Genomic DNA, 24,769 nt, shown 5'->3' on the forward strand with positions numbered 1-24,769 from the left:
AATTTAAAATAAGAATCTGGATTATTAAAGTTACAAATCTTTGGTCTTTATACCTTTAATAAAACATGCATCTATTAATAATGGATACTGGTTCTGGCCTGCTTATGCTGAAAAGGGGAAAAAAATGACCAGTTGAAAGATGCTAATATTTTTTCTCCTTAGCGGGCTTGGCTGCCAACTGCTTCGCTGACAAATTGCTCATCATTTAAAAAGGTTTAAAATTTTTAACAGCACGAAAGGGAAATTAAAGATGAGATGTTTAGCCTTGTGGGCCCTCAGTAAGAGATTGTTTCTTCTGGAGACATCTCTCTCCTGGGCTTTGGTGGACCCATCTCTGCTGGCTCCTCTCCTAGTCCTCTAGCTGCCCCTTCTCTGCTCACTTTTTTTCCAACCTCTTCCCTGTGCCCTCTCCTCTCCCCTCCCCTCCCTCTTCTCTTCTTTGCCCTTCCCCTCCCCTCCCCTCCCAGTTCATCCCCTCCCCTGCCCTCCCTTCCCCTTCCCTTATCTTTTCTTCTCTTCTGGCTTAACTCCCCTGCCCTGAGTGACCTCACCCATTCCCATGACCACTAGTCATCATCTTTGCATGAAGCCAAGTCACCCAATAGGAGACAAAGTCAAAGAGGTAACAAGAAGACGGACCACGTGGGGCCTTGCAGGCCACATATGTACTTTGGCTTTTACTTCCAAGCATGATGGTGCCGCTGCAGGAGCAGAGGAAGGTACAACCTGACTTACGGCTTAATAGGAATCTCTTTGGAGACTAGGAGTAAAATAGACTGGAGGGTGATAGGGGCAGAAGCAGGAAAAGCATTTAGGAGAATATTATCATGATCCAGGCAAGAGATCATGGGGATTTGGAATAAAGTGGAAGCAGTGAGGAGGTGAGAAGTGGTTGGGTACAAGATATATTTTATATTTTAAAGGTAGAGGCCATAGGATTTGCTGATGGCTTGGAGGAGGGGATACGAAACAAAAAGATAAAGGAGTCAGGGATGTCCCCAAGGGTTTTGGCCTGGGTAGCCAAAAGGGGGGGAGTTTTCATTTTCTGAGCTGGGAAAAGCCATGAGTGGAATAGGTTTGGGGAGAAGGAACTCAGTCTTGGATGTGTTTAGTTTGAGGTGCCTGTTGGATATAGTGTTATAGACTGAATAGATGTTCCCTTAAAATCTGTATGTTTTGCTTTTGTTTTTAAGTAAGCTCTACACCCACCATGGGGCTTGAACTCATGACCCTGAGATCAAGAGTCCCATGCTCTACTGATTGAGCCAGCCAGGTGCCCTTAAAATCCATATATTGAAGCTCTAACCCTCATTGTGACTGTATTGGAGATAGGGACTTCACGGAAGTAATTAAGGTTAAATGAGGTCGAAAGAATGGAGCCTCAATCCAATAGACTGGTGTCCTTATAAGAAGAGGAAGAGACATCCAGTGAATCTATCGTCATGCACACAGAGGAAATACTGTATGAGGACACAGTGAGAAGGTGACTATCTACAAGCCAGGAAGAGAGGTCACATCAGAAACCAACCCTCCTGGCACCTTGATCTTAGACTTCAGCCTCCAGGACTATAAGAAAATAAATGTCTACTGTTTAAGCCACCAGTCTGTGGTATCTAGTTATGGCAGCCCAAGTTGACTAATACAGATGTCTAAGAAGATTTATAAAATTGGCAGTTGGACGTATAGGTTCAGAATTCAGGAGGAAGGGCCAGGCTATTGATAGAAATTTGGGCATCATAATCAGGGAAATGGTCTTTAAAGTCCCAAGGCTAGATGAGATTGCCAATGAAGGTAGTATCACAAAGATAAGAACATGATGAGGTACCAGACCCTCTGACCTTCCTATGTTAAGAGGTTGGGGAGAAGAGGAAGAATCAATGAAAAGACTGAGAAGTTGCCAATGAGATAGGAGGGAAACCAAGAGCTTAAATGGTGCTGAAAGCCAAATAGAGAGAGAGAGAGAGAGAGAGAGAGAGAGGTCATCTGTGTTCAGCGCAGCTGATGGGATAAGTAAGCTGAGAAATGAGAACTGACCATTGGATTTAGCAACATGGAGGTCACTGGTGACCTCAACAAGAACATTGATTTAGTTTTGGGTCCCCTGGGTAAAATCAAAAAAGGAAACCCAAATGGATTCCACAACTATCATTCTCTTCCAGAAATGAACCTACCAATTATTCGAGACAACTTTTTCTGGGAATTTATCTTGTGTGTTCTTACAAAGGGGGCATTGGTGATATAATGAAATCTTGTCAACAACCACTGAAGGTTTTTCCCTCTCTCCCTTCTGACAGTTTGACTCAGGTGCAAGTGAAAGTCCTATGTATCCATCCCAGTCCAGTTGTGGAGGGTCCCCAAGTTAAAGGTATATGGAGAAACTTCACCTAGCAACCCACCACAAGGGCATGGAGGAGGGAGTGACTGCCTGCCTCAGGAACTGAGAAAGAGGAGATGCCACTAAGATGGGCTTTGAGAAGATAAATAGGAATTCTCAAAGAGAAAAAGAGGACAAATGATATTTTACACATAGGAAACAGGTGCAAATTCTAGCATGTACTTTCACTAAAAAAATTTTTTTCCTCTGTTTCTCTCTCTCTCTCTCTCTCTCTCTCTCTCTCACACACACACACACACACACACACACCTATATTCACAAACACACCAGATAACTGTTAGAACTCTTGTCTGCAGCTGATAGAAAATGCACCTCAAAATGGCTTAAAACAAATAAAGGGAACTTTTCGGTTCATGTAATCAAAAAGTCCAACAGTAAATTTAAGACATGGCTAAACTTGGGGACCCAAACAATGGTACTATAATTTGGTCTCTTTCCATCATATGGCTCAGCCTTGCTCCATGCTGGATTGGTGTTCACACTTCACATGTGCAGGAATGGCTGCCAACAATCTTAGGCCTGAATCATCCCAGTGGAACTGAACAGAGCGCCTCTCTGTTGTGCCTCATTGGCTCTGACTGGGTCAGTTGGCCATCCCTGAACAAATCCCTGTGGTCAGGAGATTGAGATGCTCTGATTGCTGAAGCTGAGACAAAGACCCACACTGCAAGGCCAAGGGTAGAATCAACCCTGTCTAAAACACAGGGACCAAGATCTGGGATGGAGAGATTTCACAAAGGAAAATCTTGTTGCCAAAGAAGGTGGAATGGACCTTTGGCCACAAAAGGTTTGTATGTCCACTTCCAGGGACTGACTGTTGAGGATCTCCCTGAGATACTAGAACCCTACCTATTGTGTGGACACTTAGGCCTGGATGCTTTAATTGCCCTCACAGCAGTAGAGCCTGCAGGCCTGTGCTGTGAGGTACAAGAAAGGGAAGGGCCAAGAAATGTAGCTGGTGTGGGACTTAGCTGTCATCCAGCCTTCTCGTTAGAGAAGCGTATGACACCAGAGAGGGTGAGGAACTCGTCTGAGGCCATAGAAAGTTGAAGCAGAGTTGGGATTCGAATTTAGCAGATAAGAAGGCCAGAACGAGGCTCTGTCTGTGTGTCTGGCAGCTGTCACATTCATTAGCTCCCTGACATCTATCTCCTTGTTTCCTTGTATATTTTTACGAGGTTGTTAATTACCAGCCATAAAGCTCAGCAAACATTTTGATAGGCTTTAAAAGCTCATGAAAACAACATTATATTTTAAGGCATGGTTTCCTAATTAATCTAATTAACTGTCAGCTTCACATCCTGCTGTTTTCAAGACAAGGCGAGCTATGCCTCTCAACGTCTGATTCAGCCCCAGTGGACAGGGGGCCTTTCGAGATCACAGTCTTCCAGCCCAGAAACTAGCCAACACATGGCCTGAGCTGTGGGTTCTCTGAAGCAGCGTCTCGATGTTGAGCATTGCTCTGGCTTATTTCCCTGGATGATCTATTTCTAGGATAAGGACACAGTGGCTGGAGATGCCCAAGAGTAAAGCAAGCACACGGATGACTAGCCACCTCAGCTTAGGACTATCGCAGAAGGCCAAGGTGCGGACATATTTGGGGTGCCTTCCCCAACGATGCTTCCTTTCCAGAGATCAGTCCTCACTCACAGTGCGGGCCATGTGGCCCTGTTTCCCCCCAACAGCTGATTGAACTGAAACGGACACCTCACCCAAAGATGGCTCAGTCACTTCTGACTGGTGGCCTGGCTTGAAAAGATGAGCTGGTCCAACCAGAGGCAACTCTGCAGATGAAGAAACAGAAACAGGGAAGGGTGAGTTAGTTTGCATGGGCTACCATAACAAAATGCCACAGGCTGAGTGCTTAAACAACAGAAATGTGTTTCTCAGGGCGCCTGGGTGGCTCAGTCAGTTAAGGGTCTGACTTTTTTTTTTTTTTTTAAGATTTTATTTATTTATTTGACAGAGATAGCAAGAGAGGAAACACAAGCAGGGGGAGCTGGAGAGGGAGAAGCAGGCTCCCCGCTGAGCAGGGAGCCCCATGTGGGGCTCCATCCCAGGATGCTGGGATCATGACCTAGGCTGAAGGCAGACGCTTAACGACTGAGCCACCCAGGCGCCCCAAATGTCTGACTTTTGATTTTGGCTCAGGTCACGATCTCAGGATTGTGAGATTGAGCTCTGTGTCAGGCTGTGCTGGGTGTGGAGCCTACCTAAGATTCTCTTTCTCTCTCTCTCCCTCTCTAAGAAAGAAAGAGAGAGAAAGAAAGAAAGGAAGAGAAAGAAAGAAAGAAAGAAAGAAAGAAAGAAAGAAAGAAAAGAGGGAAGGAAGGAAGGAAGGAAGGAAGGAAGGAAGGAAGGAAGGAAGGAAGGGTGGGAGGGAGGGAACTTCTCACGGTTCTGGAGGCTAGAAGTCAAAGATCAAGGTGCTGGAGGGTTGGTTTCTCCTGAGGCCTCCCTCTCCCTGGCTTGCAGGTGGCCACCTTCTCTCTGTGTCCTCATGTGGTCTTTTCTCTGTGTGTGCGCATCCCTGAGGTGTGTCCAAATTTCTTCTTACAAGGACACCAGTTAGGTCAGAGCTCACGCAAATAGTCTCAATTTAACTTAATCCCCTCTTCAAAGACCCTTTCTCCAAATACAGTCACTTTCTAAAGAATGGGGGGCTAGGGCTTCAACATATGAAGTTTAGGAGGACATAATTCAGCCCATGACAAAGGGCAAGCACTAGTGATGAAAATTTACAGAGCATTTCGCCGGGGCAAGGAAGAAGCCATGACTGATGCAGCATCCATGTGAGATCCCCTGCTCAACACCCTGAACACCATTTACTGCAAACACCTGGGACCTGCCACCTTCCGCCTGAGGGCTTTAATCTGGCTGCTTTCCATTGAAAGTGCATTCACAGGCATACAGGGAAAGCCGGAGTACCATAGGGTTAATGCTCAGGGGGGGGTCCTCCACCAAGGACTGATTGCTGTTGGGGGGTGAACACTGCAGAGGGGGGTGAATAACCCTCACCCCTTGGGTGGGTTAAATCTGACCCATGTTCTGCACCATGTCCAGAGCTCTCTGGTAGGTTCGAGATCCTGTTGCACAGTGGCAACTGGCCAATCATGCATCCTTCCCTTACTTTCCCTGTCTCACTTTCCATTCCCTGACCAGCATTTGCTGGTGTGCCTCTCGAGTAAATGACTTGCACGTGGATCCTTGTTTTAGGGTTTGCTGCTGGGGAAACACAAACTTAGGTGGCATGTGGACATTATGTGGAAATAGGAGCAGGGAAGCTGGCCAAAGGGAACGGGCGAGAGAAAGACTGGACCCGAAGAGGGGGAAAATGTTCCTGTGTTACCAGGTTCAAGTTCTGGTCTCCATGAGCACTGCCCTGGATTTATCCCTCTTGGCTTTCCAAGTAGTCATAAAGTGGGATGTTAGGTGTTCTGGACTGTAAAATAATTTAGCCACTTCCCTATCCAAGTGCAGCAGATTCTCCTGGACTCTTCTAGACCCTTCCCTCTGAAATTGCGAGTTACAAGGATGTTGGTACTTCACGTTCTGGGGAATTGTGCCACAAAGGACATTCTGTGCCTTCATAATTATGCCCCTCAAAGTTAACCCTTGGTTTGCAGAGCTGAAGCTGGGGATGACCTGGGAGAATTTGCATATGGGCCAGGAGCTACCTGGGAGGTCCCAAACCAAGACCCTGTGCCGTTTTCTTTTGAGATAAAACATGATCATAACCTTTCTGGTTGATTGGGATGAGCCCACCTGAGGGCCCTGAAAGAAAGGACATAAAGACCCACAGGGAAAATGACCATAAATGGAAAGGGAGTCTGTAACTGGTGACCAGTGTTCAAAACCAACTCTTAGGCTGTGGGGGTTTAATTCCAGCAGTTTTTGGAGCAGGTGGAGGGAAGAAGGGCCAACTGAGAGAGCATGGGTCCTTTTAGTGAAGGAATCCAATCTTGTTACTTTGAACTTTCCCTATTTCCTTTCCCTTTTACCCATGACCTTGGGCAGAGCTGAGTGTCAAGCTGAAGGGTCAAGATCAGACCCTACCTATAAGGTGAGATCTGGGAGTGTGAAGTCTTGCAGGAAAAGGAGAAAATACATTTCTCAAATCTAAACACTCTTTAACACTTCCTATGGAAATTCCTTAGGCTTTTCAACCCCAAAACAGCATTTGGTGAACGTGGGTATATGGGTCCTTTTAAGAATCAAAGGGAGGAATCAAGCCAGCAGGGGCAAGGGTCTGGAATCAAAGAGGAGTGGGTGGCGCAGTTGACTTCTGAACTAGAGGGGCTCTCAATACAGGGTGCCACAGTCACCAGTGGTGTGTGCCCAAGTGACGGGAGTCTGAAAAGCAGGATGTAGCCGTTGGGTCAGGGATAGCATGATATTTGTAATGATAATGATGGTGAACATGATAATCCTCATAAAATCCCCTGTTTTTTTGTTTTTGTTTTTTAAAGATTTTATTCATTTATTTGTCAGAGAGAGAGAAAGAGCACAAGCAGGGGGAGCAGCAGGCTGAGGGAGAAGCAGGCTCCCTGCTGAGCAAGGAGCCCAATGTGGGGCTCAATCCCGGGACCCTGGGATCATGACCTGAGCTGAAAGGCAGACGCTTAACCTACTGAGCCACCCAGACGCCCCATAAAATTCCCTGTTTAAAGATAAGAAAAGTTCACTACCCTCAGCAGGGCTGAATGTCAGTTCCAAGAAGTAAGATGAGACCCTAAAAAATATGATTTAATTGTCAGAAAGTAGGAAGATGGGGAATAGATTGGGAAATGGGAGTCCTATTTGGGTCAGGATGAGCTGTTCGAGGCCAAGTCTTGAACACTGCAGGGGTATCAGAAGTCAGCTTGGGGGTGGAGTTGGCTCTGGGAAAGGGCTAGTTTTGGTGGCCTGAGGCCCAACAGGATTGTCCTTCCAGTGGGTTCTATCCATCATCTAGCGATTCCTGGCCCCCACCCCGCTTGACACTCCCCTAATGGATTTAAATTGATACCCTCAAAATTGTAAAACCAGGGCTGGTTCTCCCTCCCTTTTGTACCCTCACCTTCAAGAATCTAATGAACTTGTCTAGGGTAAAATGTTTTATTCAAGCCCAATGCTGGTGGTATCACTGAGGAAGTAAATCCTAAACTAATAGAAGTTGAGGGTAATGTAAAATAGCAATTGATCTCTGTCACAGAAAGTAAGAAAAATTAAGAAACTGTTGTTCAAATATTTCTTAGCAGGAGAAACTGGACAGATACCCTTATTCTTTGACTGGAGGCAACTGAAACTCAAGGAATTGTCTTGTCCTAAATGGAGAGTTGGCTCAGAAATAGTTACAGGGGGTCAGAGGACCAGAGCCATCCTTGCGGGTTGGGGAGGGGTGAGACCTGTGGTCTCCGAGGCAGGTCAGAATAGGGGACAATGTCTCCAGATGCTTCTCTCCTCCCCTCTCCCCACTGAAATCAGATTATGGATTTCATCCTGACATGACTGTCACCAGCTCACCTCTGTGATACATGTAGGGGGATTCTGGCCCCTCCCCCATCCAAGAGCTGAGTCCTGAACCTCAGCCTTGACCTTCCTACCATTCTCCTGCCTCTAACAGCATCTACTCCCTCTCTGACAGCCTTGGCAGTCAGTGACGATTCTGGATTTTTCCTACAAATGCTAAGCCTCTCCCATAGACATCACCAACCACCTGTCCTCCTCCATCAGTCCCCCACCTAAGACCTACATAAAGGGGACCATAAAGGCTGGTACCTGGAAGAAAAACTCCAGTTTTCTGGAGTTTCTGGGAGATTGCCTCCAAAGACAGCCACTGTGAAAATTAATAAAGGGAAATCTTGTGAGGCACCTGGATGGTGCAGTCGGTTGGGCGTCTGACTCTTGGTTTGGGCTCCGGTCGTGGTCTAGGGGTTGTGGGATGGGGATGCTTGGGGTTCTCTCTCCTTCTCCCTCTGCCTCTCCCACTTGTGCTCTCTTTCTCTCTCTCTAAAGATAAATAAGTTAATTTAAGAAAAAAAAAATCTTGTTTAAAATGGAATCAGGAGACTGGGGCGGGGAGCTCTCCTGCCCTATCACTTGTGGTCCGTTGTAAACTGAACCGGAAGAGATGGCCTGCACCTGGATACAGCTTCACTGCCTGCTCTCTGGCTTTCCTCTTTCCTTAGCAACAGCCCAGCCAATGAGAGACAGTCACAGCTCAGCCAATGAAAAGACGCTATAATTGGGACTCCCAGTTTACTCCAATGGACTTTGTGTTTATAGCAGCCCGCCCAACTCCTTTCCTCTATAAAAAGAGCATTTTTCTCCTTTGTTTTGTGGACTTGCCTATGGTTTTGCCATAGTTTGCTTTTCTCGGGGTGCAGTTTTCTGCCATTCTAGAGAAAACAAGAAAAAAGCACTTTTTTTTTTAACGGTAAAATAATTGGCAGCTTTATTTTTAAGGTTAACACCATCTTCCCATCCCTCCCGGAGAAAGCGTGCTGTTCTTCCCGTCAAGAGGTGGTGTTACTGAGAAAGAAGTCCAACTCACTTGCAGGAGAGTAAGGCCCAGCCAGCCCCCAGTCATTCCAGGCACCGCCTTGAATGTTGCAGACCCAGGGGCGCCCCCAGCTGAATTTGTGAGTGACTCAGCAAGCATCCTGTGTAAGAAATGCGCAGCCGCGTCTGGCCATCCCTTGGAATGGTAAGAAATAATAAATCGTTGTGGTTTTTTTCTAAGATTTTATTTACTTATTTGTCAGAGATATATATACAGAGAGAGAAAGAGCGCATAAGCCAGGGGAAAAGGTAGAGGGAAAAGCAGGCTCCCCGCTGAGCAAAGAGCCCGATGCAGGACTCGATTCCAGAATGCCGGGATCCTGACCTGAGCCCAGGGCAGATGCTTAACTGAGTGAGCCGCCCAGGAATCCCAGTAGATGGTTGTTTTAAGCCATTAGAATTTGCAGTGTGAGGGCACCTAGCGGGCTCAGTCAGTAGAGCATGCGACTCTTGATCTGAGGGTTGTGAGTTCAAGCCCCACATTGGTTGTAGAGTTTACATTTTAAAAAAAGAAAAAGAAGAAAAGAAAAGAAAAAAAAAAAAAGAAAGCTTTTCAGTGGTCTGTGAAGTAGCAGTAGATACTTGAAATACCAAACCTTGTAGGACTGGAGTCTGACTTTCCCAGCTTTATATTATACTTTGCCGACTTCAGAGCCCCTGATTGACACATGTGTTGGACTTCTGGACTACCTGCCAGGGCTGCTCTGTTCTCCTGCCCGTCAAACTCCAAGCCCAAGTGCATCGTTTTCTTCAGCAGACACTGATTTGTATCTGTTACTTGAATCACACCCGTTTTGGTCATAGGGATTCAGAGACACACTCCCAGACTCCAAGAAGTTCACAGGCCAAGGAGGACACAGGCAGGAAGATAACATGCAAAGTGTGCAAAGTGCTGAAATAGCGGGACATAGTACTGGCAGGTGGGAAGGAGCAGTCATGCCCAGGTAGTCTTCATGGGGAGTATGTGTGTGGTCAGTGCGGAATTCTCCAGGCATGTCACTCCCAGGGTGTTGTGATTCTGTGCTGTGCCTTGCGGCCCTTCTCAGTGCTGCTGCCTGTCCCACCACCCCCTGGGCCTCCCGTATCTCACCCCTGCAGGCTCTGCCTTCACCAGGACTGGGCTCTACCGCTGGGGGAGAATTTTAAGTAGAGGAAGGGCATGATAGCTGATGTTAGGGCTACACGGGGAGGAACCAGGGACCTGGCCAGAGACAGGAGCTCAGTGAGGAGGCAGGTGAAGTGGTTAAGGTGAGAGAATCACCACAGGCAAGGGGCAGAGACTGTGCCTCGGATGGAGAGCCTAGGATTCAGAGGTTTAAGCCACCAGCCCAAGGTCCACTGACTCCCAATCCAGGGCTCATTCCACTACTGACCAAATGAAGATTAAAGGTGAAGAATATACAGGAGAGGGGCGCCTGGTTGGCTCAGTTGGTGGAGCATGTGACTCTTGATTTCAGGGTTGTGAGTTCAAGCCCCACGTTGGGGCTTGTTTTTTTTTTTTTTTTCTTTTCTTTTCTTTTAAATACACAGGAGTATGTGGAAGTAGGTACAAAAATGCTCCAGGCAGGGGTGCCTGGGTGGCGCAGTCATTAAGCGTCTGCCTTCGGCCCAGGGCCTGATCCCAGGGTGCTGGGTTCGAGCCCCGCATCGGGCTCCCTGCTCCGCTGGGAGCCTGCTGCTTCCTCTCCCACTCCCCCTGGTTCTGTTCCCTCTCTCGCTGGCTGTGTCTCTCTCTGTCAGATAAATAAATAAAATCTTAAAAAAAAAACAAACAAACAAGAACGTTCCAGGCAGCTTTGTTTGTGATGTTAAGAATTTAGAAATAATTCAGGGGCACCTGGGTGGCTCACTTGGTTAAGTGTCTGACTCTTCGTTTCGGCTCAGATCATGATCTCAGGGTCCTGGGATGGAGCCCTATGAAGGGCTCTGCACTCAGCAGGGAGTCTGCTCGGGAGTCTGCTCAGGATTCTCTCTCCCTCTGCCCCTCCTCCTGTTTACATGCATGCACAGTTCTCTCTCTCCCTCTCTCTCAAATAAATAAATAAATCTTTAAGAATTTAGAAATAATTTAAATGTCTTATCATTTGAAAAATAGCTACATAAATGTGGTCCATCCTTACAGTGGAATATTAGAGAGGAACTAAAAGGAATGTATATATACATTTAGCTACATGTAACAATGTGGGTAAGTCTTGTAAACATGTTGTTGCATTTAAAAAGTTCCATAATGATATACATAGTAAAAAACAAACAAACAAACAAACAAAAAACTATCCACTAAAAACACATAAAACAGTGTTACATATTTTCTGTCGCTTTTTATAAAATGGGTAAATGTATTTTTAAAAGTTCTGGAAGGCACTTGCCAAATTCAGTATTGAGAAAGGGACCAGGCACCAGGATTGTGTGAGGTGAGCAAAGAAGACTTGTGCTTTATTTATAATGCTCTATTTAAAAAAAAAAAAAAAAAAAGCAGAGAAGGATGCCTGGGTGGCTCAGTCAGTTAAGGTTCTGCCTTCAACTCAGGTCATGATGGGATTGAGTCCTGCGTTGGGCTCCTTGCTTGGAGGGGAGCCCGCTTCTCCCTCTCCTTCTGCCTGCCACTGCCCCTGTTTGTGCTCACTCGCTCTCTCTGAGAAATAAATAAATAAAATCCTAGAAAAAAAAAAAGACAAATATCTTATTATTTCACTCGTATGTGGAAATTGAGAAACAAAACAAATGAACAAAGAAAAAGACAAACCAAAAACAAACTCTTAACTATAGAAAACAAACTGATGGTTACCAGAGGTGGGGGTGGGGGTCGGTGAAATAGGTAAATGGGATTAAGAGCACACTTACCATAATGAGCCCTGAGTAATGTATAGAACTGTTGAATTATATTGTACACGTGAAACTAATATAAAACACTGTATGTTAACTTCTGGAATTAAAAAAGCAACGGCTCAATTAGAACTGATATAATTACCTTTCTCTTTAAGTTTTATTTATTTTTCTTAGTCGTCTCTACTTCCTACATGGGGCTCAAACTCACAACCCCGAGATCAAGAGTTGCATGCTCTACTGACTGAGCCAGCCAGGTGCTCCAGAACTGATATAATTAAATATTAATTAAAAAATGGAAAACAATCAATGGAGGGGAGCCTGTCTGGCTCAGTCAGTAGAGTGTGCTACTCTTGATCTCAGGACTGTAAGTTTGAGCCCCGTGTTGGGTGTAGAGATTACATGAAAATAAGGTCTTAAAAAAAAAAAAATGAGAAGAATGGATTAAAGATTTGATTCATAGCCATTGTTATGCCTCCAAATAATAAGCTCAAGCCTCTCTCTCAGAGAGCTGAGAGTGGGAGCTGAGGTTTTGCTACTGGGTGCCCCTTTATTCTGTGTCAAGCTCTGGGTGGCAGGAATGTCACTGAAGAAAGGAGGGGACAGGGACAGGCTATACCGAACTTGCATTGTCTGGCGTGCTCCGTGGGCGTGTAGCCAGTCCGGTGTCATGGTACCATCACAACACCTCTAGAGGGGGGTATTATTGTTCCTAGGTACAGATGAGGCAGGAGGGGCTCAGAAGGATCAAATAGGATCACACAGCATACAAGTGGAAGGGTTGGAACCTAGGTCTGTCTTATTCAGAGCTGTACTTTCTCTGTACCAAGGAGCAAGAAGATAGACAGGTAGGAAATTACGTGAGAGCTTTTGAAGTGAGCAAGTGCCAGGACCCCACCTTTAGAGATTCTAATGGAATTGGTCTGGGGTGAGGCCTGGACTTCTTTTAATTTTTATTTTTTTAAAGAGGTGGTTTGGGGGCGCCTGGGTAGCTCAGTTAAGCGTCTGCCTTCCACACAGGTCATGACATGACCCAGGTTCCTGGGATTGAGCCCCACATCAGGCTCCCTGCTTAGCGGGGAGTCTTCTTCTCCCTCTGCCCTTCCCCCTGCTCCTTCTCTCTCTCTCTCAAATAAATAAATAAAATTTATTTTATTTGTTTTGAAGATTTTATTCCTTTATTCATCAGAGAGAGAGAGTGGGAATGGCAGGCAGAGGGAGAAGCAGTCTTCTGGGTGAGCAAGGAGCCCAATGCAGGACTTGATCCCAGGCCCCTGGGATCATGACCTGAGCTGAAGGCAGGTGCTTAACTGACTGAGCCACCCAGGCATCCCATCAAACAAATTAATTAAATTTAAAAAAAAAAAAAAAAGGTGATTTTATTCTCTGCCAGGCTTGAAGACACTGCCTTAATCAGAGGCAGGTTCATATCCCCCTGGATCAGCCATCATGGGGTGACCTTTCACCTCTGCCCTGCACTACCGATGTTCTATCCTTTTCAACAATGACTTCGTGAGAAGTAAATGTTTCTTAAACTCTGGGATGCATTTTTGAGGGGTGACTTGCAAAGTCATTGTCAAGTTTGGGTTCCCAGTTTCTCATTGTCTTTAATAGGGATGTGAGACTGTTCTTCAATAAAAAAGATTACCCTAGGAAATGACCACCAGTAATAATTAATGAGTTTTAAAGTCGGCATTTCCCAGCTTCAAGCATTTGGGAATCACCTTCATATTTGCTGTATGTAGAGGCTGCTTTTAGGCAACAAGCTTGAGGAATGGACACTTGAGCAACACAAAAGGGCCCGTGGTGACCACTGACGTGAATGAAACAGGCTCATTAAATGACCCACCTCAGAATGACCATAGGCCCTCACTGACCAATTACAACCAGGTACAGTTCCTAAGATTACCAAAAAAGGGAAAATTCCATAGTGTCCATTTTCCCTCCCTCATGCTGTGGCTTCTCACCACTGCCCCATCGCAGTCTCTCCTTTGCTGCCCTGTCTGCTGCTCCCTTGATGTGTATTCAGTAAACTATTTCCTTTGTTCTGCCTCAGGTGAATCCTTTCTCTCGTTCTCTCTCTCTCTCTCTCTCTCTCTCTCACACACACACACACACACAGACACACACACACACACACACACCCCTCACCACTGGCCGCCATCCAGTTGGGACCCCCACACTATATGTGCTTATCACCCCTGCTAATTTACTTAGTATTGTACTTTAAACCAGTTCCCACTTTGTAAACTTAAAAACTTTTGTTTTAAAAGATAACTGTAGGGGTGTCTGGGTGACACAGTTGGTTAATCTTCTGATTCTTGGTTTCAACTCAGGTTGTGATCTCAGGGTTGAGAGATGAAGTCCCTCATGAGCATGGGCTCCATGCTCAGCTCAAAGTCTGCTTTAAGACTCTCTTCCCCTCTCCCTCTGTCCTTCTCCCTCTGTCCCTTCCTCTCTCGTTCTCATAAATACACAAATCTAGAAAGAAAAAGAAAGAAAGAAAGAAAGAAAAGAAAGAAAGAGAGAAAGAAAGAAAGAAAAGGAGAGGGAAGGGGGGAAGGGGAGGGGAAGGAAAGGAAAAAGAAAAGAAAGAGGGAGGAAAGAAAGGAAGGAAGGAAGGAAAGAAGAGAAAGAAAAGGAAGGAAAGAAAACTGTAGGGGTGCCTGGGTGGCCCAGTTGGTTAAGTGTTAGACTCTTGGTTTTTGCTCAGGTCATAATCTCAGGGTTGTAGGGTGGAGCCCTCCATTGGGTTGCTTGAGATTCTCTCCCTCTCCCTCCTTCTCTGCCCCTCCTGCTCTCGTGTGCACTCTCTCTCTCACTCTCTCTCTAAAATAACTAAATAAGGGGCACCTGGGTGGCTCAGTTGGTTGGTTGTCTGCCTTCAGCTCGGGTCATGAGCCCAGGGTTCTGCCCCATGTCAGGCTCCCTGCTCAGCCGACAGTCTATTTGTTCCTCTCCCCCTGCTCCTTCCCCTGGCTCATTTTCTCTCTCTCTCTCACTCTCTCAAATAAATAAAGTCTTAAAAAAAAATAAAAAGATAAAATAAATAAAATCTTTAAAAAGATAGCTGTATATCACCACTAAAAATGAATACCGAAAATACTTGTAATAAACACATAACTGTTAAATAATAGGCAGTATAGACTACTGTAAGATCCCTCCTGGCTCATTCCTCACTTCCCTCAAGTTGACTCAAGTGCTACCTTTCCATGGAGTCTTCCCTTCCCTGATCACCCTTTTAAACTTTGCACCCCCCCTCTTTGATTCTTCTCCAGAGCACTCATCACCTTCTCATCTACTGTCCATTTACTTTAAAAAGAAAATTGTCTCATGTCCTCCCACTCTAGTTGACACTCCGTTGAGGGTAGAAATTATTAAAAAAAAAAATTGAACTAAGTAAATTAATTAATTAGAGAGAGTACAAGGAGGGGGAGCGGCAGGGAGAGGAAGAAGCAGGCTCCCCTCTGAGCAGAGAACCTGACGTGGGACTTGATCACGACCCTGGAATCATGACCTGAGCTGAAGGCAGATGCTTAACCGACTGAGTCACCCAGGCGCCCCATCAACTGAGTAAGTTTAAATACCAAATTGGCTTTATCCAACGACTCACGGATCAGGCAGCATCCCATCTAGCAAACAGAAAGGAGTTCTGAAGAGCTGAACAAAGTGGGGGACTTTTTATAGCGTTAGGGAGCAAGAATTCCTGTCCCCTCAAAGATCCTTCTAGCTGGACTAAGAATCAAATTGACATGAGACAGATTAACAGGACAAATAATCAAATTTAAAGCATATGTACAGGGAATCCACATAGACACGGAAATGCCAAAGACAGGCAACATAAGGTATATACATCATTCTGAATTAAAGAGAAGGGTGTCTGTGATTTCAGAGTAAAGGAATGCATTTCACAGTGCTATGAGAAGAGCAGATGTTTGGTAATTAGATGTTTGCCCTACCATACGGATGAGTCACTCATAAAATTTATCTCTGCTAATAATCCTTATTCTGGGAAAGACCCCCCCCCCCAATTTAAATTCTTCTACATAGGAACGGACAAAAGTTTCTCTTGAGCCCGGAGGGTGTCAAGTGCCTTCAGCTTAAAACAGTCCCCATGTCAGAGTGGTACATTGGTGTGAGACTATCCTGAACCCCTTCACCAGGCAGAAGACCATGAACAAGGAAAAAGCAGAGTACCTCATCTTTGGGGGCAGAAAGCAATCTATCAGCAGATTGCCTCACCAGTCCTGACCAGGAAATTCCAGATTTAACTGATTTAAGATTACATTCTTGGGAGGGGCCCCTGGGCGATGCACTCGGTTAAGCGTCCAGCTCTTGGTTTCAGCTCAGGTGGTTATCTCAGGATCCTGGGATCAAGCCCCGTGCTGGGCTCTGAGTTCAGTGCAGTCTGTTTCAGATACTTTCTCCCTCTGCCCCCCCCAATAAATAAATCTTAAAAAAAAAAAAATTAAGAGGACATTCCTGGGAGAGGTTGAAGCAGCAATTAGGTTAGATAGTAAGTCTTGGTTTGCTGATGTGGGGCTTAACACAAGTGACTGCATTTTGAGCCTATTGTCTCTTTTTCTTTATTAAAATGTTTGCTTTTTTTTGTTCACTGCTGTGGCCCCAGTGCCTACAGCCGTGCTTCACACATAGTGGGTGCTCAGTAAATATTTATTAAGTAACTTGAGCAAAGGGCAGACCTGGATGTAGCCTTCAGAAGTCATCAAGTTCACTGGTCTTTAAACTTATTTCACGTGAAATCTGACATGGAAGACCTATATTAAAACAGATAAAAAGGAACAACACCCCCAAGTACCGTCTGCAGATGTCCTGGGGTTCCCCTCCCTGTGTTGGTCTTGTGTGCTTTTCCAACATTACTAAGCTGTTCTCCAATTCTCAGTGGATACTGATTGGTGACCTACAGATTTAACTCAGTTCTGACATGACCTGGCGATAGTGTCAGAAACCACAGGCCAAGTGCTCAGTCCCACACGTCTGCCCCCCGCCCCCCCATTCAGATGCCAGTCTAAATTCCAGGTTGTCACCTGTGCTTTCAACCAACCAACCGGCAATAAATAGGTTCTCATGACCCCCCTCCTCAGACTGAATTAATTTGCTAGAGCAGCTCACAGAACCCAGAAAACCAGTTGACTTACTAGATAACCAGTTTATTACAAAGAATATTAAAGGATACAAATGAACAGGTGGATGAAAGATTCATAGGACAAGGTAGGTGGGGAAGGGGCGCAGAGCTAACACGCTCTCTCTGAACAACCATCCTTCCCATACCTTCACGTGTTCACCAGCTCAGAAAGCTCATTAAACCCCATCCTGGGTTTTTATGGAGGCTTCATTACTTAGGGGCGGGTGACTAAATCATGGGCCATTGGTGATGGAGCCGTATCTCCAGCCCCCCTCCTCTCGTAGGAGGTCAGGGGGTGGGGCTGAAAGTTCTAATCCTCTCATTGTTGGTTCCCTGGAAACCAGCTCCCATCCTTAAGGGCTATTCAAAAGTCACCATTAACATAAATTCAGGTGTGGTTGATAGGGGCTTGCTATGAATAACAAAAGATGCTGCTTTCACCTTATAGCACTTAACCACTGGGGAAGTTCCAAGGGTTTTGGAGGCTCTGTGCCCGGCAGAGGACCAAATATGTATTTCTTGCTATAAATCACGATATCACACTTAGTGACAGAAACACTGAGCCCAGAGAGGGGATGTCTCTCCTCCCACATAACTCTACACTCAAAAATAACAGACATAAATAAGCTGGAGTTGCTTTTCTGTTTGGGACTATTGCTTGAAGGCCTAAAGAGAAAAAGGAGCACACCCTAAATGGAATGTTCCCTGTACTGAGAACTCTCCTAGTCTCTGCAAAATCCCTTCCTGAACCAGGAGCCAGGGAAGTCAAGTTCTCAGTTCACAGTGTCCTGGTTTACAGGTGCTGGGAGAAAACCCGTTATTTCAGAAGCAGTTTGTGCTTATTGCGCTCTATAGGCAGATGTTAGACTTCTTCCTTAAGAGAGTATTGATCTTTTTGGGGGGAAAATATTTCAAGAGACCTGTTGATTTGTAAAGGGATACCTGCTGAGGGGCCAACCTTGCTGTTCTGTTCTGGATTAAGCGACAGGGATTTTCAGTTTTACCTAAGTACTCTTTTCACACTTCCCTCATATATCTCTCCCTGACTTCCAACCTTTATTTAGCACTATTTTTTGAAGATTTTACTTATTTGAGAGAGAGACAGAAGCGAGTGAGAGCACAAGCAGGGAGGAGAGGGAAAAGCAGGCTCCCCGCTGAGCAGGACCTCCAGTATGGGGTTCAATACCAGGAGTGGGGGGGTGGTCCCTGAGCTGAAGGCAGACGCTTAACTAACTGAGCCACCCAGGTGCCCAGGACTTGTTTTAACAGATTTTTTGTACACAGTGTATAGAGGGAAGATGGGGAAAGAACTTGGGAAGAGGCCAAGGCAAAAGGAGTCAGGTATCCGGTAAGACGTTCCCAGGTGGGGAACATTGGCCACAGTGATGTCTAATGCTCAGTTTAAAGATATAGTTCATTCTGTGATGACACTGCCCCAGATCTTCAGGATCATTGTTATCCCAATGGGTTGAATTGTGGCTCCCCTAAAAAGATAACATTCAAACTCTAATCTACCTATAAATGTGACCTAATTTGGAAAAGGGGGTTTTGCGGATATAATTAAGATAAGGATTTTGAGATGAGATCATCCTGGATCATCTGGATGAGGCCTAAATCTAATGAATAGTAAGTGTCCTTATAAGAAACGGAAGAGGGGTGCCTGATGGAACATCCAACTCTTGGTTTCTGTTCAGGTCATGATTTTGGGGTCATGAGTTAGAACCCTGTGTTGGGCTCTGAGCTCAGTATGGAGTCTGCTTAAGACTCTCTCCCTCTCTCTCTGCCTCCTTCTCCTCCTGCCCCTCCTGCTCATGCTCTCTTTCTAAAATAAATAAATAAATCTTAAAAAAAATAAAAGGAAGAAATAGAAGAGAGGCACGTGGCTGGCTCAGTTGGCAGAGCATGTGGCTCTTGATTTTGGGGTTGTGAGTTTGAGCCCCATGTTAGATGTAGGGATTACTTAAAAATAAAATCTTTTTTTTTTTTTAAGAGAGAGCACAAGCAGGGGGAGCAGCAGGCAAAGGGAGAGGGAGAAGCAGGCTCCCCACTGAGCAGGGAGCCCGACATGTGGCTCGATCCCAGGACTCTGGGATTATGACCTGAGCCGAAGGCAGCCACCCAACCGATGGAGCCATCCAGGCAGCCCTAAAAATAAAATCTTAAAAACAAAAAAGGAAACAGAAGAGGAAAACATAGAGGAGAAAGCAAAAAGCCAGAGACAGAGATGGAGCCAGAGGTTGGAGTGACATGGCCCCAAGCCAAGGGATGCCTGGGGCCACCAGAGTCCGACAGAAGCAAGAAAGTATCCTCCCCTAGAGCTTTCAGAGGGAGCCAGGCCCTCATGTCCCCTTGATCTCAGATTTCTGGCCTCCAGAACTGTGAAAAAATAAATTTCTGTTGTTTTATAGCACCAAGTTTGTGGTTATTGGCTATGACAGCCCGAGGAAACGGATACACCCCCCACGGGCCTTGTGTTGGTGGAGCTTTGGGAATGCAGGAGCGGGCACAGTGAAGGCTGCCACAGGACATTAATGGGAAAAGATCTTTTACTGAAGATTACTCGGGAGACAGAGCAGGGGGTTTGCCTCTCACATCACACATCAGGCGCGAATTGGGCTTCCCCATCTATACCCTCCCACACTACTCACTTCTCCTGTGTCTCGTCTCCTCTTCTCCCTCAACAGCTCTCTGTTTTCCATGCTGCTCAGCCCCACCGGAAGCTTGCTTCCTGTTCTCAGCTGAACAAGAGTGCCATAGTTATCTGACTGGTGATTTTCTCTGCCTCCTCCTGTGAACCCTTGGGAGTCTCCGTTTTTGAGGAGTTTTCGCCTGATAACCAGCAGAGTCTTTACTAAGGCATAAGGTATGAAAGGAACCCCAGTGGAAGGAAAGAGGATTGTTTTCATTGACAAACCCCAGCCCTGGGCTGGGCTTCATCATGATGTACCTCTCTGGGCTTCTCACTGTCTCCCCACTCCCCACCCTCCACCCAATAGCTCCCTCTAAAAAGTAATGAGGTCTAAACAAATGCCCGGAACACATGGAATAAACCTCAGTATTTCCTGTTATTTAATATTTATTGGATTGGAATGAAATAGTGGATACAGTGAGGTGTGAACAGGTCCCTGGATCCCAAGGCACTGTGGAATCTGTTGCACAGGAGGGAAGCGATGCCATGCAACCAGTGCATCATTGCTGCAGCGACACTGCAATGTGCAAGGCACTGTGGCTTCGCAGATTTCCAGTCTGCCCCCACCCTGGGCCTGGCACTTAGCAGGTGCTCAGGAAATGTGTCAAGCTGAACTGTGAATCTGACTTGCACGTGTGGTTAGCTCCCACTCAGTACTGCTCTGAGATCCAGTGTGGGGGGGTATCCCTTGCTCTAGGCTCATGCCTCAGGAGCCTCGTGCTTTGGAGTGCGTTCCTCGAAGGATGTCCTCTTCTGGTGTCTGGAATCAGGTGGGGCTGGCAGTAGTATTCAGGCCTGGTACTCTTCGCCTGTACCTTGTCCTGTGTTAAGTTCTGGTTGCCAGAAGCACCTACCTCAAAATTTTCTTTCTTTCCTTTTCTTTCTTTCTTTTTTTTTTTTTAAGATACATTTTATTTTTAGAGTGAGCGTGCACAAGTCAGGGAGGGGCAGAGGGAGAGGGAAGAGAATCTCCAGCAGACTCTCCACTGAGCATAGAGCTTGACCCAGGACTTGATCCCCTGACCCCGAGATCATGACCTGAGCTGAAACCAAGAGTCAGATGCTCAACAAACAGAGCTACCAGGTGCCCCTACCTCAAAATTTCCTAAGAACCACTCTGACTGGCTAGGGCTGGCAGTGTCATTTAGATGGGGCTCCCTGACCCTGAGCTGGGGTTCACATGGATTCTCGTTCCTCTTTCTCCCCCTCGTTCAAAGTGGTCTCTAACCCTCTACGACTACTTAGGGACTTGACCAGATGACCTGAGAAGATCATGCCTGTGGGGTGTTCCTAGTGTCTTGTGGCTAGGACCTGCTTCAGAAGGATGATGTAGGAGCAGATCAGTACCTCTGGCTTGTGTGGTTTTTTCTTTTGTGGTATCACATGAAATCGCGTCTGCAGAATGATGCCGACACACAGATTTTAGGTGACTCTCACATCAGACACAGGAGGGGTTCAGAGCTCTGAGCTATGAATGATCTACCACTGACCCTTGGGTTTTACCACATATATGGGCCTGCGCTTTGGCTCTCGCCCATCTGTGTTCAGACGGTAGTGCCACCCCTGGTCTGCAGCACTCACAGTAATTTTAGGGTAGCAGCAAGTGTCCTTACTCTGTGTACTTTTTTCTGTTGGACCCAAACCACTCTGCAGGCTTTGGGTCATGTGTCAGTCTTCTGAGTGTAGCTGTGCCTACTCATTGGTCTGCAAGGCCCCTGAGCCCTTCCTATTGATGAGGGAGCAAAGGCAAGCTGAGGACAAAGCACAAGCAGACACCCCGCAACTGCCCCCCCCCCAACCTCCACCACTCCTGGGTGAGATGTGTGTGACAGTCCTCCTGGAAACTCCTAACTGTCTTAATGTTAATGCTAGAGGGAAAAACAACTTTAGCTTGACAACAACAAGGCCTCTGGGATCCCAGAGTCGTCTTTAGCATATGAAAGTCCTTTTGGACACCTCGCTTTTCCTTACCTTCTCTAACTCCCAAGTATGTCATCAGCCACCCCTCACAACCCCCCTGCAGCAGCTCTTTCTGCCCGTGTGTCCTGTCCCTGTGCTTTAATAAGATCATCTTTTTTGCACCAAAGACAACTGTCTCAAGAATTCTTTCTTGGCCTTCGGCTTCAGACCTCACCAACATTCCAAAAGTACATCGTTATCAATGTCCTTTCTTGCCTCTGATTGATAAGGCAAGTCTACTGTTCTGGGTTAGCCATAAGCTCTACTGCGTGAGCACAAACATTGTTTGCCCTGTTCTTGTTCCGCCCGTGGTCCCCCTATCTGTGCTTCCTGCTGGCATCCTGTGTAGCAGGCAGGAGTGAGGTCAACATTGAAATAGATCACATTTTAGGAATGCCATGATGCAGCTCAAAGAGTTAAAGAGAGGTCGTGCGTAGACACTATGAAACTCCAAATGATAAATTTAACATGACCAAAAATGAATTATCATTCACAGATTCCCCATACCCTGGGTAAGACTTCTCTCAGTGGCCATCCTCAATGAGGCACTGCCTTTGAGAGAGTCCATGGAAGCCATTGTTCACTGGCAGCACGACGGATGGTGCTGCCCCATGAGTAACGGTGTAACGAGCATTAAATAAATGTTATTAAGGAAATGCAGAGGCAAGATCTATATTGTTTCAGTATAAACAGGGTCCAGAGAGTATGGCATTGTAAGCACTAAGTTGCTTCCCAGTGTAACATCCCAGAACAGCACATTTGGCAGTAAAGAACAGGAAGAGATGGCTACCGCAAAGAATCCCTGTGTGTACTGACTGAACAATAAACATCAAAGTACCACTTCATACCCATTATCCCCAGTCTTCTCAGTAAATCCCTACCCCTCATATGGGCCCAGGAATTTTTTATTTCTAATCAAATTGTTTACATATGCAGGGCTCCCCAAAACATATTTGTCAAGGGCCCCATGTACCCTTCTAAATACTTCTAGATATGGTTTCTTTCTGGAGCTCACATGTGAACCTCACACTTTCTAGTATTCACACCCCAATTTTCCTCTGAGAAAACACTCTCTGCCCTGTCATCACTCCACATGGAATCAGATGAAACTGAATTCACCCTCTATTCTGGGGGTGAAACTCCTGACTGCACATCTCATCCCTCTGGCCCCAACAATTGGTTCATGGATGGGCACAGGACCCAGCCAAAGCAAATGAGATACAGTGAGACTTACCTGGGATTCCGGAAAGGAGACTGTTTCCTACAGTATGTACAACCTAAGAGTACACAAGAGCTGGATCCCCCACTGCCTTCTTGCTCTCACGTAAGGCCTGGAGCTCAAGGCAGCAACTGAAGAAGAATAGAATCGGGGTAGAGGGAACTAGGATCTGGTGAGCTCTTCTGATCTCCTGATCAAACTGTACCTGAAGCCTGACACAGTTGGACTGTGAGCCATTACTGTCCCCTTTTACATAAGCAGTTTTAGTTCGATTTCCTGTTACTTGCAAGCAGACTGAACCCAACTGATCATCACATCTGAGAGCAGTTGCCTTTATTGCGCATATGCCAGTGCCTTTTCAATTCCAGTTTTTTGGCTTCCTGACAAAATGGTATCATGAAATACCCATTATCCTCTGCCTGGTTTCTATTCCTGCCCCTTTCCTGCCCTACAACTGAGACCTCTTGACATCTACTGCAGGCTCACGCCTTCTCCAGTTACAAAGGGGAAATTCTGCCCTAAAGTGAAGAGGTTGATAACTCCAGCCCCAGGACAGACTCAGTTGAATCATTCTTTCCCATCCCATAGCCTGTCCAGCCTTTCCATTTTATAACTAGGTTCCTCACTCACCAGGTTCCAGGGTCTCGGTCAGTACAAGTCATGTGCTTGAGATTTTTAAACTGGAATAACCAAACAAATAATCCAATTAACAGATGGGCAGAAAACATGAACAGACATTTCTCTAAAGAAGACATACAGGTGGCCAACAGACACATGAAAAGATGCTCAACATCGTTCATCATCAGGGAAATGCAAATCAAAACCACCATGAGATAACACTTCACACCTGTCAGAATGGCTCAAAAAAAACCAAAACCAAAACCACAAGAAACAAGTGTCCGTGAGGATGTGGAGAAAAGGGAGTCCTTGTGCACTGCTGGTGGGAGTGCACACTGGTGCAGCCACTGTGGAAAACAGTATGGAGGTACCTAAAAAATTAAAAATAGAATTACCATATGATCCAGTAATCACACTACTGGGTATTTACCCAAAGAATAGGAAAACACTAATTCAAAAAGATATGCACCCCTATGTTTATTGCAGCATTATTTGCAATAGCCAGATTATGGAAGCAGCCCAAGTGTCCTTCAATAGAAGAATGGATAAAGAAGATGTGGTATAGGGTGCCTAGGTGGCTCAGTCAGTTAAACGTCTGCCTTCGGCTCAGGTCATGATCCCAGGGTCCTGGGATGGAGCCCCACTTCAGGTTCCCTGCTCAGCAGGGGGTGCATGCGTGCGCACTCTTTCTCACAAAAATAAAAACATCTTAAAAAAAGAAGTTGTGGGGGGCGCCTGGGTGGCACAGCGGTTAAGCGTCTGCCTTTGGCTCAGGGCGTGATCCCGGCGTTCTGGGATCGAGCCCCACATCAGGCTCCTCCGCTGGGAGCCTGCTTCTTCCTCTCCCACTCCCCCTGCTTGTGTTCCCTCTCTCGCTGGCTGTCTCTATCTCTGTCGGATAAATAAATAAAATCTTTAAAAAAAAAAAAAAAAGAAGATGTGGTATATATATGCAATGGAATATTATCCAGCAATAAAAAAATGAAATCTTGCCATTTGAAACAAAATGGAATGATCTAGAGAGTATAATGCTAAGTGAAGTAAGTTGGTCAGAGATACTATATGATTTCATTCATATATGGAAATTAAGAAAACAAATGAACAAAGGAAAAAAAAAAAGAAACCAAAAAACAGATTCTTAACTATAGCGAACAAACAGAGGGGAGGTAGGTGAAATAGGTGACAAGAACTAAAGAGCACACTTATCAGGATGAGCACTGAGTAATGTGTGGAGCTGTGCAATCACTGCCTTGCACACCTGAAACTAATACAACACTGCACGTTAACTACACTGGAATTAGAATTTTTAAAGAAGTGTTGGAAGAAAAAAACCCTACCAACCTGGAAATCTGTACCTGCTAAATTATCCTTCACAAC

The 24,769-nt window shown here is 45.8% G+C and overlaps 1 long non-coding RNA gene across 5 annotated transcripts; it reads left to right on the forward strand.

Moving 5' to 3' along the window:
- Positions 1 to 485: 485 nt before the first annotated feature.
- On the forward strand, positions 486 to 23,494 carry LOC121104595. 5 transcript variants are annotated; one of them, XR_005836923.1, is made up of 5 exons: positions 486 to 719; positions 3,890 to 3,980; positions 4,081 to 4,209; positions 8,843 to 9,083; positions 19,592 to 23,494. It is a non-coding gene; the product is annotated as an uncharacterized LOC121104595 (long non-coding RNA). The 5 variants fall into 5 exon arrangements; XR_005836922.1 differs by having other exon boundaries at positions 3,890 to 4,209; XR_005836925.1 differs by lacking the exon at positions 486 to 719 and having other exon boundaries at positions 3,350 to 4,209; positions 19,592 to 19,770; positions 21,250 to 23,494.
- The last annotated feature ends 1,275 nt before the right edge of the window (positions 23,495 to 24,769 follow it).

The sequence above is a fragment of the Ursus maritimus genome, unplaced genomic scaffold (assembly GCF_017311325.1).
Source record: "Ursus maritimus isolate PB19 unplaced genomic scaffold, ASM1731132v1 scaffold_22, whole genome shotgun sequence".
NCBI classification, from domain to species: Eukaryota; Metazoa; Chordata; class Mammalia; order Carnivora; family Ursidae; genus Ursus; species Ursus maritimus.